This window comes from Stigmatopora argus, chromosome 15 (genome assembly GCF_051989625.1).
Source record: "Stigmatopora argus isolate UIUO_Sarg chromosome 15, RoL_Sarg_1.0, whole genome shotgun sequence".
Taxonomy (NCBI): domain Eukaryota; kingdom Metazoa; phylum Chordata; class Actinopteri; order Syngnathiformes; family Syngnathidae; genus Stigmatopora; species Stigmatopora argus.
In genome coordinates, this window is record NC_135401.1 from 13399656 (window position 1) to 13414858 (window position 15203).

The following is a 15203-nucleotide window of genomic DNA, read 5'->3' on the forward strand; positions in this document are numbered from 1 at the left end:
AAAAAGAGAAGAAATTATTTATTAAGCCGATAAATGCAAAGTAACGGTGGTGGTGGATGAGGGAGGAGAAGTGGGCAAATGTTTGACAGCTGAGAAAACATACGTACACCAATTTAAAATTATGTAATGTTTGGTGAAATTACGACCCAAAGATGATTGCTTTTGATGACTTTTCAGAATTTTTCTAAAGTCCGCAAGGCATATGTCATAAAACTGGGCGACAGCATGACTCGTGAGTCGTGACCGCTTTTTATTTTTACTTGCACAGAGAATAACTTTATTAGGTCCTCTGATGAAACACAAAGAATAAAATTGCATTCGGTACACTTGGGAAAACTTATGAAACAGCGAGTTAGAACTACGTGTTGAATGAGGGTCAAAGGCACTTACTAAGCATTATGTCCTCCTAGCCAATGGGAAGCCAGAGAGGCGTTTTTCAGTTTTAAAAGTTGATGCGGATTGGTTAGCCTGTCTATAGTGTTTCACTGTCTCAGATTTTTTAGTTCAAGACTAAAGTCAGGGCACTCTATTAGGGTTTCCTCCAACATTCCCAAAACAGTAGGTATGAGTTTGTGGATAAATAGTTTATTGCATTGTGCACTCTGATTGGCTGGCAACCAATTCAGGGAATACCCTGCCTACTGCCCGTTGTTAGCTGAGAGGCTACAGCACACCCCCACAACCGTTGTCAGTGTAAACAGCATAGAAAATTAATGAATGTTTTAGTTTCTTCAATGCACCTATGTGGTTTGAATACATTGTAAAGTTGATTTTTGTTTTATTTTGTTTGGCCAATATTTGAGATGAAAGTGACCGTCAGACCCAAGTCAAGTGTGATCAAATATCGATGTTCAAATTCTCTGGCTGTATTTGCTGAGCAGAAACAGATTTAGGACATATCACTTCATCAATGTGGAAAATCAATGTATTGTATGAGTTGACTCACATGCTTGTTCATGAAAGGAATTTGAACTCGTAAGTCAGTCATGTTTCAGTACCACTGAAGGCAGTTGACTTCCAATCAATTTTGAGTGAGAGAGGCTAGAAGCGAAGGATTGCTGTGTGCATTACGTTTGAAACCAACAACGGCGGCAGCCGGGGTGTATGCGTCCATGTGAAAATGTGTGTGCATGGTAAGATCTCCAAAGGAAGACGGCACATACGGTCGCCTCGCCAGAGCAGATGGCGTCATTGTTGTCAGCACTTTGAAGAGCTGCATGCATTTTAATGAAACTAACCCAAACACCTGTGTGTGCGTGCGTATGTATGAACAAAAGTGAGTGCATGACCAGTTTTTCACAGTTGTATGAGGACATACTTTGACCACCATCTTTTACAAACGCGCTCAGAAATTTACCGCATTTTCACGCCTATAGGTTGCAACAACTTTAAGGGTGCTGTCTCAGTTGCAAGTGCAATTTCTGTATTTAGCCCGTAAACAAGGTGCTTCAACTCAATGGGTGCAACATATGGTAGTTCTAGTATGAAACATAGGCTAGCATGCATGCTAATGCTAGCGTATGTTTAAAAAAAAGTAACAGGAGTTGTGCATCATTGATGTAATGTGTACTCACATTAATTTATGTCAAATGTACAAATCCGTCAAAGTTCTCATCTTCTGGATCCAACATAAAGAGTTCAGCCAAGTGGCCAAGTTCGTCGCGCAACATGCTGGGTTCCATTGCACTGTCAGAGTCAGTTTTTTTGCCCTTGAGTTCCCTAAAAGGTTTTGGCCAAAGTTCAAACTACAGTGCTAGCCTTCACCCTAGTCCAGGCATCCACAATCCATTCACAAATCGTCACGTAACACCTGACGCTGCCTGCCAGTTTTTCTAGTGTAAGGCACGAGGAGACAGACAACCATTCACTCTAACACTCATACCTAAGGGCAATTTAGAGTGTCCAATCAGCCTACCATGCATGTTTTTGGAATGTGTGAGTAACCCGGAGTACCGGGAGAAAATCCACACAGGAGAGAACATGCAAACTCCACACAGGTGGACCGTCCTGGATTTGAACCCAGGACCCCAGAGCTGAGAGGCTGATGTGCCAACCATTCAAGCCGCTGAGCCCCTGGAAACAATACAATATATGTCAATGTTACAAAGCTGCCACGATTCAATTCAATTCAAGAGATTTTATACCATTTTTATAGACATTTTTGGAATGGGCAGCCCGATTTCTGAGTTGTTAGCGCATTGGCCTCACTGTTCCGCGATCGATCAATCCCAGGTTGGAATCTTCCTGTGTGATGTTTCCACTGTCTCCCTGGGATTTTGTGGGTTTTCTCCGGGTACTCCGGTTTCCTCCCAAAACCCAAAAACATGCATGGTAGCTTAGTTGAACAGTCTAAATTGCCCCTAGGTATGAGTGTGTGCATGGACAGTTGTACGTCTTCTTCGGCCCTGCGATTGGCTGGCCACAAATTCAGGGTGTCCCCCCCGCTTGTTCCCTGTAGATGGCTGGGATATGCTCCGGCACTCTCCACGACCCTTCTAGGTATAAGCGGTATGGAAAATGAATGAATGAATTTTATGGTAGCACTTCCATTTCAGCAAAAGCATTGAACAATTCAGCACACTTTTATCATTTTGGACCATTTGATTGCTGAAACATTCCAAATGTTTCAATATAAACCTACCAAAACAGCATAATATCTACGGTAAATAATTTTAATCGATGATTTGGATTACCTTCGATTTGAATCAATGGTGCTTCACCAATCCACCTATGTTACACTCATTACTACTTTCACTGTGCTGTTACCAAACTTTCCAAAGTACAAGTACAGACTTGTGGATCTGTCTGCAGTGAGCAATATGAGCTCAAGCTCCATATTTTCTCCCCCCCTTCTTCCACATTGCCCTTTGCGTTAATTGACCCATCAGTTGCTCTTCTGCAGTTTAGTGTTGCAGCTTTTGACTTGCTGTCACACATTCTCCACATCTGCTGTGCCACACAAACAACCCTGACCTTTGCAGAATCCTGACACTCTTGTGTGCGTCTGTGCACGCCTGTGCCAGACTGAAGGCCGCTCCGTGTGTTTTATGTGGGAATTCATAGCAATGTGGAGGAATGTGTGAGTGTTTTAAACTCCGTTGAGTCAGTGTTTGTGTGCATGTGACCCGCTCCGACACCTGCTATTTCATTATGCATGCAGAGAGCAGCAGACACTAAAATGCCACACTTCACCAGACACCATACAATCAACACAAACACACACAGCGCAGTTTCATTTATATCATTAGATTCCACTATATCATATTTTCTTGGTCACTCTTGCTGGCAGTAGATGGGTGACCATTAAACATGAAAATTTTGGCTTTTGTTTGTGTGTGCAGATTTATTTTATTTGCATTTTTCTCAGTAGATTTTGTCATTGTTTTTCTTTATGTGTGAGGAGTGTATTTGTGTTTATGTTCCGATTAATTATTTATCAATATTTTACAATGCAGTGGAATTGTGAAACATTTAGCTGGATGGAAATGTGCATCTGTTCATTTGTGTGTGTGCTTTTGACTAGGTTACTTTTATATCCACACATTTATCGTGATTTTTTCTTGTTTGGAGGAAGTGAACACAATTTTGCTTCCAGTGTTTTTTTTGCTTCAACTAGTAGGAATCTTAATTATTGACAACTCATTTATAGTTAATTGTTTGTGTAATATATTGTTATATAAAAACAAGCACATATAAACATATACTCTTCTGTACTTTTTAAAGAAAATATTTTTTAAAAGTTAACCAAAACAAAAATATTTCTTTTCCACCCCACATTCTTATTATTCTCTTTTCTAATTTTATTTCAAATGTATTGATGTCATTTTCAATTTAAAATTATAGAAAAAAAGTATTTTCTGATTTCTGTCTTTGATGACAGAAAGTGATTATATTTGTGATAATACATTTGTAACCCAGGCTTTCTCCATGGAAATTTAGTTTCATAATATTTTTCATCAATTAAAATGCAAATTTGTAGCTATAATGTACAGCTCAGTGTAATATAACAGTAAATAATTGGTTTTATTAAAAATATTGCCTTAAAATAATAATGAATAATTGACCAAAAATACATTAGTGGCAGGTTTTACTGATATATATATATATATATATATATATATATATATATATATATAAAATATATATATATACTATATATATATGTATATATATAATATATATATATATATATATATATATATATATATATATATATATATATATATACTATATATATATATGTGTGTGGAGTTTGCATGTTGAACACTAAATTGCTCCTAGTTATGCGTGTGAATGGTTGTCTGTCTCCTCGTGCCCTGCGATCGGTTAGCCACCGATTCAGGGTGTTCCCCGCCTCGTGCCCGAAGTCAGCACCCCTCGCAACCCTTATGCGTATAAGTGGTTCAAAATGAATGAATCATTTTATATATCATCTGCCATGTAAGTTGATGTGATGTTTAAAAATGCGTGCTTGCTTCCATGCATATATACTTTTGTGTTTTCTGTTCTTACTTACAGTGGCATGTATCCCATTTTTTTCCCCTACATGCCAACTGTAATTGATGTGAGTGTTATTTTGCAAGTAGGCAACCAGGCAAGCGCTTTACATAAAGTCAAGCTGTGTCCCATCCAGTCTAAACGATGCCGGCACGAGCAAGCCGTGGATGAGGAGCACAAAAGAGAAATGACAACAGACACTCAATTACTGCTGTGGCTGCGGCGAAATTCTCATCTTTGTTTCGTCTCACTCTCATCTTGCTATGGCATCCACCATTATTCCCCCACAGCACAATTTTAGGGGAAGTCAGTGGCCACCAGTGTAGACTCGCCCCAGTTCACGCGGAAGTGTCCAAGAATAAATGACTTATCGACATGTACTCAAAGTAATTTAATTAAAAATCCCTAAATCATTAAAAAAATCCCAAAGGGCCTCTCAAAAACCAGTTAACTCATTAGCTGATTCAATAAAAGCATAGTTTTTTCTTTGCCCACACAGAAACTTTAATTTTATTAACACTAACAGCAATAAAACAAAGGAAAAATATCAACCTGCTTTAACCCCTTTAATGTGTTTTCATAAATTAGTAACTCATTGGATGCCATGAACAGCAATCGAAGAAGTGAATGATTAAATGAACAGTAAACATTTAAATATAAAAGGAGTAAAAACATTTTTTTTGGCATAAATGTTTTTTTTTCTTTTAATGTTTTTACCTCTGAAACCTATGACGGAGGTTATTCTGTGTACGGTCAATATTTTTGTGTTTAAGATCATTCAAGTGTGAATATAGGCATTAATATCAAAGTGCAGTTTTTGCGTGCAATTTGAAACGGAAAAGGTTATTAAATTTCAGTTAACAGGGGCAAAGCGAAAAAATATATATTCTCTTATTTCTGTAGTCCTCAAATGGAGGCAAACTCATTACCTCTGTAAAAAATCAAAATGAGATATTTGCAATCCTGTTTTTGCTTTGGAAATCAATACTACACTTTCATCATCATTCGTACTGCACATCCTCGCAATGGTTGTGGTGGTTACTGGAGTCTAGCTCAGCTGAATTAGGGCAAAAGGCGGACTGCACCCTAGACTGGTCCCCAGTCAGCCGTACGGCACACAGAAAGACAACCATTCACACTCACAATTATACAACCACCGAGCGGGAATGAATCCCTCGCATGCCCACACCGAAGTGAGGGGAGTTTAACAAACACCATCACGTCAACTCGAATATTGGCTAAACAAAACAAAACAAAATTTGACTGTATAATATTTTAAAAATCCCATACAGGTGCCTTGAAAAAACTAAACATTCATTCATCTACAATTCTGCTTATACTCTCACTCACCCAGCAGGTGGCAAATATTAACATTTTATCACAATAATAAACTTATAATTATATAGTAATACTCAATCAAAAGTGATTGTGAGTGGTTTTCTATCTCTGTGTGCCATAAGACTGTCTGGCGACCAGTCTATGGTGTAATCTGCCTTCCGCCTAGTCAGTTGGGATGGGATCTATCACCTCGCGACCTTGACCTGTGATGTTGAAAATGAATGAATGAATATTCATTCATTCATCCTCTGATCCGCCTATCCTCACAATGTTTGTGGGCGGTGCTGGAGCCTATCCCAACTAACTCTGGGCACTAGAATAATCTGTCTGTCTCACAGTTCTGTGAGCGAGGGTTCGATCCGGACCTTCCTGTGTGGAGTTTGTATGCATCTTTTCCGGCTTCATCCCACATCCCCAAAACGTCCAGGGTAGGCTGGTTGAACACCAATTCATGGTGTACCTTGCCTGGTGCCCATAGTTGGTTGGGATAGGCTACAGCACCCTCCGCGACCCTTGATAAGCAGGATGGAAAATGAATGAATGAATTTTCGCTACCCATAATGTCTGCGTACATTGTAAATTTCAAGCTAAAAGTACATATAACCCTTAGTATTTTTTTTCATTTCATTTTCTGAACCGCTTTATCCTCGCGGGGGGTGCTGGAGCCTATCCCAGCTGACTCTGGGCCAGAGGCAGGGGGCATCCTGAATCGGTGGCCAGCCGATTGCAGGGCACAAGGAGACCGACAACCATGCACACTCACACCCATACCTAGGGGCAATTTAGAGTGTCCAATCAGCGTACATACATGTTTTTGGAGTGTGGGAGGAAACCGGAGTACCCAGAGGAAACCCACGCAGGCCCAGGGAGAACATGGATTTGAACCCAGGACCCCAGAGCTGTGAGGCCGACGCGCTAACCACTCGTCCCACCGGGCCGCCCTCCTTAGTGTTTTAACAGTAAATACGATTTTTCTAGGGGCGGCCCGGCGGCTGAGTGGTTAGCGCACCGGCCTCACATTTCTGGGGCCCTGTTTGAAGTTTGCATGTTCTCCTTGGGCCTGTGTGGGTTTTCTCTGGGTACTCCGGTTTCCTCCCCCTTTCCAAAAACATGCATGGTAGACTGATTGAACAATCTAAATTGTCCCTAGGTATGAGTGTAAGCGTGAATGGTTGTTTGTCTCCTTGTGCCCCGTGATTGGCTGGCCACCAATTCACGGTATTTCCCGCCTCGTGCCCGAAATCAGCTGGGATAGGCTGCAGCACCCCCGCGACCCTAGTTGAGGATAAAGCAGTTCAGAAAATGAATGAATAAGATTTATGATTTGTCTCAACTAAAAAGTAGTCGGCGATGAGTCCACACTGAAAAATTGTCCATCACAGCTATAACCGCACAGTGGTGGAGCGTTCATGGATAGAACAAGCCGCTTGCCGCTCACCAAATAACAAGAAACCGTTTTGGGGGTGGGGATGAGTCACTCGTCCCGTCCCGTCTGGCGACACTAGCAAATATGCGTCGTAATTATAAAAGTAATTAGCAAATGCTGATGATGCCTGCAGGCTTTGCGTAACTACATTTACACCAGGAAATTGCTTTGGGCGCCCGACCACGCGTCCTCTTCATTTTTTTTTGGCCCGTGTTTTTCCTTTCTCGTCGTGAGCTGCTGTGGAACATAATCGCCATGGAAACAATTACGGAAAGCCCGTTAGTGCTTTTATTTTTTCGGGCGGACAAAAGCCCCGCGGGGGGCGTTGTTACACTGCAACGTGTGGTAATGGCAGAGAATAGTCACTGTTGTTTGTGAAAGACGTCGGGGCTAATTAAGGACGACACGAGATCGCTTTGAAAAGTGATGTGACGTTGCAGCTTTGTCATGTCGAGAGCGCTCGCTAAACGGGACGCCACTTTACTTTTTCATCGTACTTTTAAATCTGTGGCCTTTTTTTAAAATCAATTTGTGCCCTTTTTAGAATAAACACATCTCGTTATGATAATTGGTATAAGAATACAATACTCACTCTAAATTGCTCCTAGGTATGAGTGTGAGCGTAAATGGTTGTCTGTCTCCTTATGCCCTGCGATTGGCTGGCAACCTACTCTGGATTTTCCCCACTTACTACCTGAAGTACCTGTACTACCTGGGATAATCTCCAGCACCCCCCGCGAGCCTTGTGAGGATAAGCGGTACGGACAATGAATCAATTCAATTCTAGCCTACTTGAACAGTCTTCATGTTGATTTTTGCATTAATGTTTGACGAACAATGTGTGAAAACAGAAAGTTACATTGTTTAAAGTTTGTTTTTAAAATAATCAACACTTAATGAAAATTGTGTTTGTAGTTATTATTCAGACATTTTAATAACATTAAATTTCTGAACCCCTTAACCTCAGAAGGGTAGCCGGGGGTGACCGTAGCCTATTCCAGCTAACTACCGGCACCAGGCAGTGGACACCCTGAATCGGTAGCCAGTCCATCGCAAGGCACAAGCAGATGGGCAACCATTCGCACTCACACCCATACCTAGGGGCAATTTAGAGTGTCCAATCAGCCTACAATCCATGTCTTTGGAATGTGGGAGGAAACCTTAGTACCCGGAGAAAACCCACGCAGGCCCGGGGAGAACATACAAACTCCACACAGGTGGACCGACCTGGATTTGAACCCAGGACGCCAGATTTGTGAGGCCGACGTGCTAACCACTTAAGCCATTGGGCCGCCTCGTGGTGTAGAGGTTCACTCGCCTAACTTCCATGCGGGCAGGCGCAGGCTCAATTCCTGCTGGTAGCGTATGATTGTAAGTGCGTATGGTCGTTTGTCTCTCTGTGTGCCCTACGGCTGACAGCAACCTCTGCATCCATTATGAGGATTTGTGGTATGGAAGATGAATGAATGAATTTAATTTACATTTTTTGAATAGAGTAACTTACTAAAAATGATAGAATTATCAACTTGAAAGTTAAGGAAATTGAATGAAAATACCAACTGAGCAATTAAGTCAATTATTGAAATAGATAATTCAGTTTTTATGTTTTCATATAAATACTTAAAGAAGAAAACATGTAGACATCGCCAAACATTATTCATTGCAGTAACTCATCTCATCTCATTTTCTGAACCGCTCGTTAGGGTTGCGAGGCCTGGAGCCTATCCCACCTGACTCCGGGCCAGAGGTGGGGGACACCCTGAATCAGTGGCCAGCTGTTCTCAGGGCAGACGGACAACCATGCACACTCACACCCATACCTAGGGGCAATTTAGTGTGTCCAATCAGCCTACCATGCATGTTTTTGGAATGTGGGAGGAAACCGGAGTGCCCGGAGGAAACCCGCGCAGGCCCGGGCAGAACAGGCAAACTCCACACAGGTGGACGTGTGCAATAACTCATTCATTCAGTTTTTCCACTCGCAGGGCACAAGGAGATGGACAAACATTCACACTCACACTCATACTTAGGAGCAATTTAGAGTGTTCAACCAGACAATCATGCATGTTTTTAGGATGTGGGAGGAAACCGGAGTACCCGGAGATAACCCATGCAAGCCTGGGGCGAATATGCAAACTCCACACAGTGATGGTCGAGATGGGACAGAAACCTCGACTCTAGAACTGAGGCCGACGTGCTAACCACCTGCCTGCAATTAATCAATGAAAACAATTAGCAGAAAATGAATATTAAATATAAAATGTCATTTTTTGTTGAAACAAAAATAACTTACATAGCAATGCTAACCCTATGCTTGAATATGAAACTGAGTGAGCATCTCGAACATGCAAGAGCATGCCTTCCCAATGTATGCATTCAAGGTGACCTTGACAAGTGACTGCCCCACTGTAAACAAGGTTCTAACATCAGCTCCCTTCCTCTACCATCATCATACTTAGTGAGCTCATCACATTTGAGGCCGAGTGAAAGTGAAGCAAAACGTCACTTCATCACTTCACTCCGCTGACCTTGGCGACGACCTTGGCCCACCATGGCTGCTTTAAACACTCTTCACCTGCGCTCCACTCGCGTGAGCACAAAGGAATGCGTTTAATGTCTTTGTGAGAGCGAGCAGGAGAGTTGGAGGACACAAAAATGAATGAATCAGAGATCAACTGGCAGGAGGCGGAAGCAGCAGCAATGGAGTGGGGGGGGCGTGTTCGCTGGACTGTGAAGATGCAGGTTCGCGGGTTAGCCCATTTGCTAATAACACTCACAAAATAAAATAAAACATTCATTCTCTCAGGATGGTCTGGTGACCGAGTGGTTAGTGATTCTGCTTCACAGTTCTAGGGTCGAGGGTTTGATCCCAGGTTGGTCCTCACTGTGTAGAGTTTGCATGTTCTCCCTGGGCTTGCGAGGGGTTTACTCTAGGTGCTCATGTTTCCTCCCAAATCCCTAAATCATGCATGGTTGGCTGGTTAACCACTAAATTGCCCTTTATGAGTATGAGTGTTCGCGTGAATGATTGTTCGTCACCCCGTGCCCTGCGATTGGCTGGCCACCAATTCAGGGTGTCCCCCACCTGGTACTCATAGTGAGCTGGGATATGTCTGAAGCTGAGATTTAACCCTCATTCTCAAAACTGTAAGGCCCACACGCTAAGCACTCGACGAGTCGCATATACTTTTGCGAAATATGCAGGACTGCACAAAGATACAGACGCTCCCCTACTTACGAACGAGTTAGGTTCCGAGCGATTGTTCATAAGTTGAATTTGTTTGTAAGTTGATTCAGTGCTATATTTTGTATTATAATTTATGTTTAAGGCCTATATAAGTATATTGAAGGTTTATATAAGTGAATTTGTATGTTTAAGGCTTGTATAAGTAACACGCATTGGTTTGTACTGAAAAAAACATTTAATAAAATGGAGAGAATATGTACAGTACTGTATAGAGAGAGAGAGAGAGAGAGATGTATGTATTAGAAACTGGCCGAAAGAAGTGATCTAACGACGATTGCACAGTTTTCTTCTTTTTTTCATCATAAATGATGTGGTAGCACTGTATGGCATCATTCAATTGATTTGCAAACTTTGTGCAACGTTCAATATTTGGGTCCTGCTGCCCGATCTTTCTGTTTATAAATGGTACTGACGGTTGAACGATTCAAGTTGTATATGTGCAATGCTCACCACTCTCACGCGCATCAAGCTTCGTTATTATTGCCACTCGTTTCAAATGAAATGGCTTGCCTCTTCCTTGTAACTCCCTCAATAGAAGCCTTTCGCTTTTTACCAACCATATTCAATAATGGATGCACGAGATATTTAATGATACAAATGAAAAAGGTTCTTTGCGCACTGGCGATACGTTCACGCACTTCCGCATTGCAATGAATTGGACAGAAGAAGGTAGATGCTGGGTGAGCTGAGCCCTCACAGCGCCAGGCGTCGGTATTAGCGGCGGAAAGAAGCACTACTCTGAAAAAAATACAAAATCGAACTTACGAACATTTTTCGACATAAACGCAATTTGCAGACATGTTCGTATGTACCGTTGTTCGTAAGTCGTATGTTCGTAAGTAGAGGAGCGTCTGTACACGGAACAAACAAAAAAATACAAATTCGACTTCACACCTTGTGTTGTGACGTTTCGTACATGTGGGGCTTTACTTTCTGAAACCATTGAAGGTTTTTTACACAAACACACCATAGGCAATGGGTAGGCGTGACAATCTTATGAACTCACATTCAATTGCCTTGAAGAGTACACATTTAAAATTGAATGTCAATGTTTAGATTGCCTACTTTTGGCCTTTATTGAGATTTTTCTCCACCATTACACATAATAAATTACAATTATTTTTTCTCCAAATGTTTAACAAGTTTATTTCCACTGGGATGCACTTCATGAGTTACCATACGTATTTATTTCTCTTTACTCTCTTTCCTAATGAAACCAAGCAAACGAAAACGATCTTTGATGTTCTTCAAAACACTCTTTTCTCACAACAGAAAACAAATTGTCCCTCCAGAGAGCAAAAATGATAATTCATTAACATTTATATTAAAGACTAATAAAATTAATTTCTCACTTTTGTGACATTATTGCATCATTTCCCGTCACTGAAACACACAAACACACAGATTTGGAGTCAATAAACACGTCTTATTGTTGAAGAGGACACAAGATAATTGCAATGCTGTCAAAAGTGTGCACATGAAGTTCGATCTTCCCTTTTTCTTTTTGACTTTTTAGCCTTCAACAACACACACAATGGATTGTATCGTGCAGTTGTCAGTTGGTACGTGGCTTTATTGCGCTATCAACTCCACATCACTTGTGTGGAATGTGTGTGTTTGTACACATTTTCCCATAAGAGCCGTGTCTGAGCTGCAAGATGAGCATCATACATCATAGTTCTACTGTACGAGATAGCTTATCTCACACACAAACACACACTCATACGCACTGGGAGTTATTATTGTTGCTGTTTTTTATTTAGGAGATGGAACAGATTGGATGTGATTTTCAAGCAGCTTTGCAGGACACGTTTTGTTCGTTTATCATTTCACGTATTAACAGGTGTTTGGGTGCGTGCGTGGATGTCATCAATCATTCATTCATTCATTTTCTGAACCGCTTATCCTGGACAACTTTAGGCACCCTGAATCGGTGGCCAACCAATCTCAAGGCACAATGAGACGGACAACCATTCATGCTCACTCTCATACCTAGGGGAAATGTAGTGTTCAACCAACCTACCCTTCATGTTTTTGGGGTGTGGGAGGAAACTGGAGTACCCAGAGAAAACCGGGGAGAACATGCAGTAAAAGTCAGGTTTATTTATGCCGAAGTTGTCTAATCTAACTACAGTGGTACCTCGACATACGAGCACCCTGACATATGAGCAATTCGAGATACGAGTACAATTTCGAGCAAATAATTAGCTCGAGATACGAGTAAAATTTCAAGCAAATAATTAGCTCCAGATACGAGTAAAATTTCAAGCAAATAATTAGCTCGAGATACGAGTAAAATTTCGAGCAAATAATTATCTCGAGATACGAGACAAATTTCGATATACGAGCAGACAGCGGACGTAAGATGCTGCTCATAAGAACATCATGGGCACTGTCTCTCTCCCCACAACTCGCTCGTGTAATGTCTCTGGTCGCAACTCCCTCTTTGTAATGTCTCTGCGAGCACTGGGCGGAGCGTTTCATTTTTTCAGTGTTTTTTTTTCCCGTTAGTCATTGTGACGCGGTCGCTAATACGAGAGTTATATATGCTACTTCTCGTTGGCAAGTGGTCGTGCGTTATCCTATTGTGTGGACATTAGTGTGCATCATTTTGGGAATATTTTGAAGGTAATACAAATGCAAACATCTAGGTGAAAGTCAGTGTGGAGGTGGGGCAAAAAGAGCCAACCCGGGAGAGGAAAGGTATCAAAATGTCAAACAAAATTAGAATTAAGTTTAGTGTTAGGTTCGATTAAACTTATTTTGAGTGTGTCTGCATCGTAATCCAAGTTCATTTAAATTTGTTTATGTTACGTTACGAGGGCTTTGCCGTGCAAAAAGCCCCTCCTCTCTCTGTCCGTCTCTCTCTCTCTCCCTCTCCCCCCTTAGAAATCCCTATAATTTTAGTACTATTAAACACATTTTAGTAATATTAAACCACTAGTTATGTGTTACTTTTTTAATAGATGGCGAATTAGAACCCATAAAACATTTTTTCCAATCCAATATCCTGGTTTTGGTGTTTTTTCAGAGGGTTTGAACGAATTAATTTGTTTTTAGTTCATTTCAACGGGAAACATTCGTTCGAGTCACGAGAATATCGATATACGAGCTCAATCCCTGAACGAATTAAGCTCGTATCTCGAGGTACCACTGGGTCTTTTTAGAGAGACCTCACCAGCATTCCCCATGGTAAGGAACTCTGGGGTCCCAGACTGGTGAGAGCCATATATTCAGGTTACATGACAAAGGAAAGATCAATGTACTAATACAGCATTAAATGCATGACATAACATGATTAAGATCATTTGTTAAACACTATTAATCCAATGGTGCAAAACTGGGATTGAACCCAGAGGCTGATAGATTAACCATTCACCCACCGTGCCCTCTATTCCAAATATGAATACACCTCATATATGTATGGTTTTCAGATGACCCAAAATGTGATGTCCATATACTGGATGTTGACGCCCAGTCTTTATGGGGTCAGTTTGGTTTTTTATTACCAAAAATAGACTTGCCCGATATAGAGTTTTTAAAAAAGTTGGATGGTGGACAAAAGTAACGTATTTAAAGTGCATCCAATCTATTTTGACAGCCCAAAAAAATGTCCAGCGACAGCAAAAAAAAAAGGAAATTACAACTAAGATAGGTCAATTTATCACATTAGGCTATTTTCCATATAAGTGTGTTCATGTGATACAAAATACAGTGGCACCTCTACTTAAGAATGCTTCTATATACAACATATCCAGGTTACAAAAAGCCTTGATGGAAAACCATTTGTTCCAAGATACGAAAATATTTAATTAACGAAACATCAAACGAAATCAACATGAATCCACTTCCTGTATCTGATTAGGTTTTTTCCCTTTTTAAATTGTGCTAGAGGTGCTTTTCTTCCAACATCTCGCCGGCCTCCCCTTGGCTAAAAAGGATACGTGTCTCCATGAACCCAGGTTGGCGCGCTTTAGATATAGACATTAGAGTATGCCAAGCGGCAGCGACAGTCATGATTTTGTGCCAGCGAGACGGTGGTGCTATAACAGACACGAGAACTGTCCCAAATGGGCTAGTTGTCACTGGCGGTGTATGAGTGTGACTGTCTGACCAAAAGTAACCTTTCTGCGCACTTTTTCATCTTTTATCTGGGCCATGGCGGAGCACTTCCTGTCAGCATTGAGTTCCTGATTCATGTTGCTTCGACCCTCGTTTGTCACAGAGTTGTTCCTTGAGTTTTCTGAGCGTGCATAATATAATTTTAAGTTGTGTGTTTATGTGCGTGGGTAATTACCATTGTTCAGCTGTCAATTGAAATTCCACCCGATTGGAAAATGTCTTTGCATTTCAAAATATATCTCTACTTACAAAAAATCAAAGTTACAAAACCCACTTCTGGAATGAATTAATTACGTAAATACTGGTATGACAGTGTTTAAAGCATCGTTTTGCTTCTACAAGTGGTCTCAAGTGAGCCTTTAATGCACATGTGTCAAACCGATTCCGTCGAGGGCCGCAGTGGGTCCTGGTCTTTGTTCCAACCGATCCAGTGCCGACATTTTAACCAATCAGGTGTCTTCTAAAATAGGTAGCACCTGACTTTAATTAACTGATTACACTTGCAAAAGGTATCTTCTTGTTGAGTTGGAATGAAAACCTGCACCCACTGCGGCCCTTTGAGGACCGGTTTGA

At 41.2% G+C, this 15203-nt stretch overlaps 1 protein-coding gene across 2 annotated transcripts in view; it reads left to right on the forward strand.

Moving 5' to 3' along the window:
- Positions 1 to 15203, forward strand: part of npas3 (neuronal PAS domain protein 3) — a 159837-nt gene that overhangs the window by 75409 nt on the left and 69225 nt on the right. The gene's annotated exons all lie outside the window — the stretch shown is intronic.